The sequence below is a fragment of the Engraulis encrasicolus genome, chromosome 17, assembly GCF_034702125.1.
Source record: "Engraulis encrasicolus isolate BLACKSEA-1 chromosome 17, IST_EnEncr_1.0, whole genome shotgun sequence".
NCBI lineage: Eukaryota > Metazoa > Chordata > Actinopteri > Clupeiformes > Engraulidae > Engraulis > Engraulis encrasicolus.
In genome coordinates, this window is record NC_085873.1 from 39,175,160 (window position 1) to 39,181,042 (window position 5,883).

The window sequence follows — 5,883 nt, forward strand, 5'->3', positions numbered from 1 at the left end:
TGCACAGTTTGTAAAGTTTAACCATCAAGAAGTGTTGTGACATTCATGGATGAATTGATTCTTTTAAACAGCTCCAAGAAGTGAACGATGGGAATTGAATCACAGACGGGAGAGCCACTGTACATAACAGTTTTTTTGTTCATTTCTCAGTCGGTTTAAGCACATGACCTTCACATGAGTACTTTAATTTTGGAAAAAAAAGAGTGTCTTTAGAAGGAGGACAATCAGTTGTTCTTTGGACAAAATAACCTTTAGAGGTGCAGTTAAAAATCTTAACAAAATAATTGAAAATCGTTCAAAAGAGTCAGTTTTTTGAGCGGCTCTTTGAAAGGAACGAGCCACTATGATCCAGATAAATCCCATCTCTAATCAACAGCAGTGACAAACTGTAAACAGGAAACACATCCCGTGAAACATCCTGTGCTGAAAGACAAAATGAGACAGTGACACAAAAGAGAGTCAGAGAGAGAGAGAGAGAGAGAGAGAGAGAGAGAGAGCGATAAAGAGAGATAAAGAGAGAGAGAGAGATCCAAAATAGATCTGAGACTTGTTAACTCAGCAACACTTTGTCAACTACAAACAACTGTTTGTTGTGTTGTGTGTGCCTCTTTGTTGTGTTTTGTTGTTGTTGTTGTTGTTGTTCCTCTAGGAGCAACTGAAGGATGCAGCCAGCGGTTCCAGTCCCTGTTACCATGGTCACCAGAGGGCTTCCTGTGACATCGCCTTGACAAGGTGACCGCTTCCTGTCAGGAGGATGGGGGGTGACAGGGGATGGGGTGTGGGGGGTGGGGGGTGGTGACAGCTTAGCTTTTAGAAGGTTGTCGTGGAAAGAGGGAGGGGTGGTGATGAGTTTTGGGAAGGTGTTGCGGGAGGATCAGAGCGCACAATGATTGCAGAGATGAGAGGACTAGTGTGTGTGTGTGTGTGTGTGTGTTGTCACTTGTCATGGTCCCAGGGAGAGAGGGGGGGGGGGGGGGGGGGCAGAATTGGATCCTCATTAAATTGTATTGGGTTTGGGGCCCTTTCATATGTCATTTTCCTGGGCCCGGCCAAAGCTGTCAGCGGCCCTGATGGCAGCCACGCGCTCCTGTCACAAACTTTTTGTGCAACGTAGAGGGACAAAGATGAGAGGAGCAGAGGGTGTCAGGCATGTGTGTGTGTGTGTGTGTGTGTGTGTGTGTGTGTGTGTGTGTGTGTGTGTGTGTGTGTGTGTGTGTGTGTGTGTGTGTGTGTGTGTGGGTGTGTTGGCATGTGTGTGTGTGTGTGTGTGTGTGTGTGTGTGTGTGTGATTGTGTGTGTTGGGGTAGAAGTAAATTTGAAGAGTAACGTATCTTACCTTTTCTACTCTTGGGGCAGTCATAGGTAAGTACTGTAGTTAGGGCGTCAGACTTGTATCCCAAAGGTTGCCGATTCGACTCCTGACCAGCCGGTGGGGGGAGTAATTAACCAGTGCTCTACCCCATCCACCTCCATGACTGAGGTACCCTGAGCATGGTACCGTCCCGCCGCACTGCTCCCTCTTGGGGCGCCATTGGGGGCTGCCCCCTTGCACGGGTGAGGCATAAATGCAATTTTGTTGTGTGCAGTGTGTAGTGAACACTGGAGTGCTGTGTCACAATGACAATGGGAGTTGGAATTTCCCAGTTGGGCTTTCACTTGGGCTTTCCGCTTTCACTTACTCAACACTGAATTGTGAGCCTGGAATATGAACTTACACTGGCCCCACAGAATTCTACGCTGACTTTCCACATCACTGTTAAGAGTAGTTTGAAATTGTTGTAAATATGTTATTGTTTTTTCACAATGTGAAGAGGTGGAAAAAGAACGTGTAAGAGAATGGGCGGAACAGAGTGGAAGGTGGAGAGGAAGAGGGAAGAGGAGGGTGGGAGAGAGAGAGAAAGGGAGAGAGAGGAGAGAGAGAGAGAGAGAGAGAGAGATGGAGGTAGATAGGTGGGAAATAGTGTTGGTAGTAGGGTAGTTGGGTAGTAGAAAAAAGAAGTGTGTGAGAGAGAGAGTGGGAAAGAGAGGGAGAGAGAGAGAGAAGTTAGGGAAGTGGAGGACAGAGTAAGGGGTAGGAAAACGGGGATGAAGGATGAAGGTATAGAAGAGGGGGGTGGATGAGTGTACAGAACACAGGTAGAGAGGGAGGATGGAGTATAAGAAAGGAGGAGGATGGGGGGGGGGGGAACGTGGAGGGAGTTAGCGAATGAGAAAATTACACCTCAGCCTCATACACCTTTGAGAGAGTGAGAGAGATATTTACCCTGACAGAGATGTTTACAGTGGGAGAGATGATTAAAAAAAAAAAGAGAGAGAGAGAGAGAGAGAGAGAGAGAGAGAGAGAGAGAGAGAGAGAGAGAGAGAGAGAGAATACTGTCAGTAAGATGTGTAAGGTAAAGAGGAGTACATTTGAAAACAGAGATATTCACAGAAAGTGAGATGTGTTCACAGAGGCAGAGAGCAGTAAGTGTGAGATACTAATGATAAGAAAAGACAAGAATAAGAGTGACAATCCTTTCTCATCTTGGTCATTTTAATGAAAGCATGGACTTGTAAGTTGGACTCTCTTGTAGGAAAAGCGGACTCACTGTGTAGGATAGTGGCCAGAGTAGGTATTGCAACTATCCGGCTCATACAGATGTAGAAACTCTGCTGTCTACTGCCTATAAATTCCATGTACAATGGAGCCAGGCTTGTACGAAATTCCCAATTCGAATTGGATGAATTTGAATTCAAAGTAATGCCATAATACGAACACTAGGTGGTGTCATTACCTTGAATTTCTTTGAATTTAAGCTACAGTACACCACCCATTGAGAGTACATAGAACACCACCACCTAGTGTTCATATTATGGCATTACTTTGAATTCAAATTCATCCAATTCGGAATTCCGTACAAGCCTGAATGGAGCATGTGTATGAGTGCTTACTTACATGACAGACACAGATACGCATTCCATGTAAAAAGTAGCACATATGTGTAAACATAGCTCATGGCGCCATACTATGACACGTAGGCCTACTAAACAGGCGGCTCATTTCTTAGAGCCAAGTTTTGTTGGCCTATAGTATTTTTCCCCCTGTGGATTCTTGGACTGGATATGTTTTTGAAGGTCCATAAAGACCTTGCCCAGAAGTAAACTCTTTTGACATGTCCGTTGTAATGAGCTGAGGCAAGTCAGAGTGTACCAAGGGATATTGTCTACACCAGCGGTTCTCAAACCTTTGTAACATGGCTGGGGGGGACCCATAATGGAGCATAACAATTAGCAACAGGGTTGCCAGATGATGCTGATGATTTCCAGCCCAAAAAAATGCTCAAAACTTGCCTGGAAGAACTAAATCCCGCCCAATTTAGCCAATAGAAATCAATAGAATTGGTTTTACTGCAAAATTACATTTTTACCCGCAGACAGCCATCCAAAGCAGCCCAATTGGGCGGGAAACAGCCCAATCTGGCAACACTGTTTAGCAAAGACCTCCTCATATGACCTACATACATTTCAAAGCAGAGCTACAGTGTGCGGACTTCCACTTTTTCCATTATCAGATGCGGCTTTGTCCTGCATCTGGCCTCAAAGAGGTGGGATGTGCATACCCCTGCTCTTACAAAGACCTCCTCATACACGCAATCACACATTACAGTTACCACAACAAGTTTTAAATAGTTATTTTAATGTAAAAGTGGGGCGTATGTCGTAGCAGTTTATTTTTTTGTTAAATCTGTCCCATATCCCTTCTTCACAGTACAGTACATGTGGTAGCATTTTTGTGTTTTGGAGCCCACCTTGAGAAACCACTGGTCTACACACTACAGTATATGTAGGTCAGTCTTGAATTCAGCTCAGACGTCAAGGCTTTGGTCTGCATCCCTTGTACAGTGTCAAGGAGCATCTATTCTCGTCAAGAAGACTCACCTGTGATGAAGGGGGAAACTAGCTGAGCAGGCAGAGCAGGAGACAGACAACCCTGCAGCAACAAAGACAAAGTGCAGCAACAGTGCAAACTTTAAAACTAATCCATGCCTTTGAACTGACATGAGGCCTAATCATGTACTTTCTTGAAAGAGGCAATACCATCATCATAAGGGAGAAGAGGTGTCAGTTTCCAGAGAGCAGTGATGGCGGGGTAAAAATTAGCGGTGATACTCCGGGTATGTATCAGTGAAGATTCAACAATGGATTATAGTGGGGTACGGTAGGGCACTCTACACGGCCGACCAATGTTCGATTCCGACCCACACCCTTGCCTGTCTCTCTTTCCCAACTGGTTTCCTGTCAGAACCATACAAAGACCGGGGGAACATTGGACCCAGGGAATATAGGACCCAGGGTACGAAGATATTACGCACCCTCGATTGAGCCACGACTGGGCCAGCGAGTCACTTTTCTTATCCATCATGGCGTCGCACCAGAGATTCTTTAAGTAGAGATATGCCAATGTAATAGGTTGCTATGGGCACCTAACATGACCAGGTTCCGGTCTGCCTAAAGGGGAGTGTCATAATACTCCTAGCATTGAATAGAACAGTCCTTAGGTCTGCCTAGGTCTGCCTAAAGGGGGATTTCCCCCCCTCCCCTTTGCAATAATAGAACCCGGAAACAATGGGCCAACGGAACCTCTCTCTCTCTACTCTCTCTGGTTGCACCTCCCGTTGCATATGCGCACCATGTTAGCAGTCTGCGTCCCCGTACTACACTGTGGCCAATGCATTTTCCGGAAAGTGATAGTTCTTTTCGAATCAACTTTCTTTCCTTTTATTTGTATTAAATTCAGTGGGATCGAATGTTGGCAGAGCAGTGCTTTGAACCAGGGCTGGCCCGGGGGAGAAATAGGGCCTGGGCACTTTTGGCTTAAAGGGGCCCCTCATAATTAGCAGCGCAGAATTGACCCACCGGTGTGCCCCGCACCCTCGTGGGCACCTATTTTCAGAAATGTGTTTTTTTTCTGAAAATAGGGGCCCACGAGGGTGCAGGGCCCACCGGCAAATGCCCGCTAAGTCAGATGGCCAGTCCAGCAGTGCTCTGCCTTTTGTCGTAATCGCTGTGCAGTGGCTCCATCTTGGACACAACAGCTTCAGAAGATTGTGTGAAGGATTAAAAAAAAAAACAGTGAGTCCTGTTCCGCAGCTGTCCTGTTACTTTGTAGAAACTTCATAGAGACATACTTGGTCTAAAAAAAAAAACATCCGAAAACTCTGGCACAGCAGCAACATCAGAACGCCATGTTCCTTTTGAACATTCAAAAGCAATAACAGCAGCTTCTTTCATATATGAGGGCTGGACTGGGGGAGAAATAGGGCCCCGGGCACTTTTGGCTTAAAGGGGCCAAACATAATTAGCAGCGCAGAACTGACTCACCGGTGGACTCCATACCCTCGTGGGTAATTTTCAGAAATGTAATTTAAAAAATATATATTTCTTAAAATAGGGGCCCACGAGGGTACGGGGCCCTCCGGGAAATGCCCACTATGCCAGATGCTCAGTCCAGCCCTGTTCATAGATGAGGGCCTTGTGTGGATCAAAGGAGTGGAAGCGAAAGATGGAAAGTGAAAGCCCACCTGGGAAACTCCAACTCCCATTGTCATTGTGAGACAGCACTCCATGGCAGCACACAAGTGCAGACTGCACACAATGAAATTGCATTTATTCCTCACCCGTGTCGTGCAAGGGGGGCAGCCCCCAATGGCGCCCCAAGGGAGAAGTGCGGCGAGACTGTACCATGCTCAGGGGACCTCAGTCATGGAGGAGGATGGGGAAGAGCACTGGTCAAAATGAGTGAAAAAAAACACAAAAAGAAGCACCCAGAGAACCGACAAAACTTACAATAATAAAGGAAAATTACTCATCATCAAAAGTCTTGCTTGGCTTTACAAAAGAATG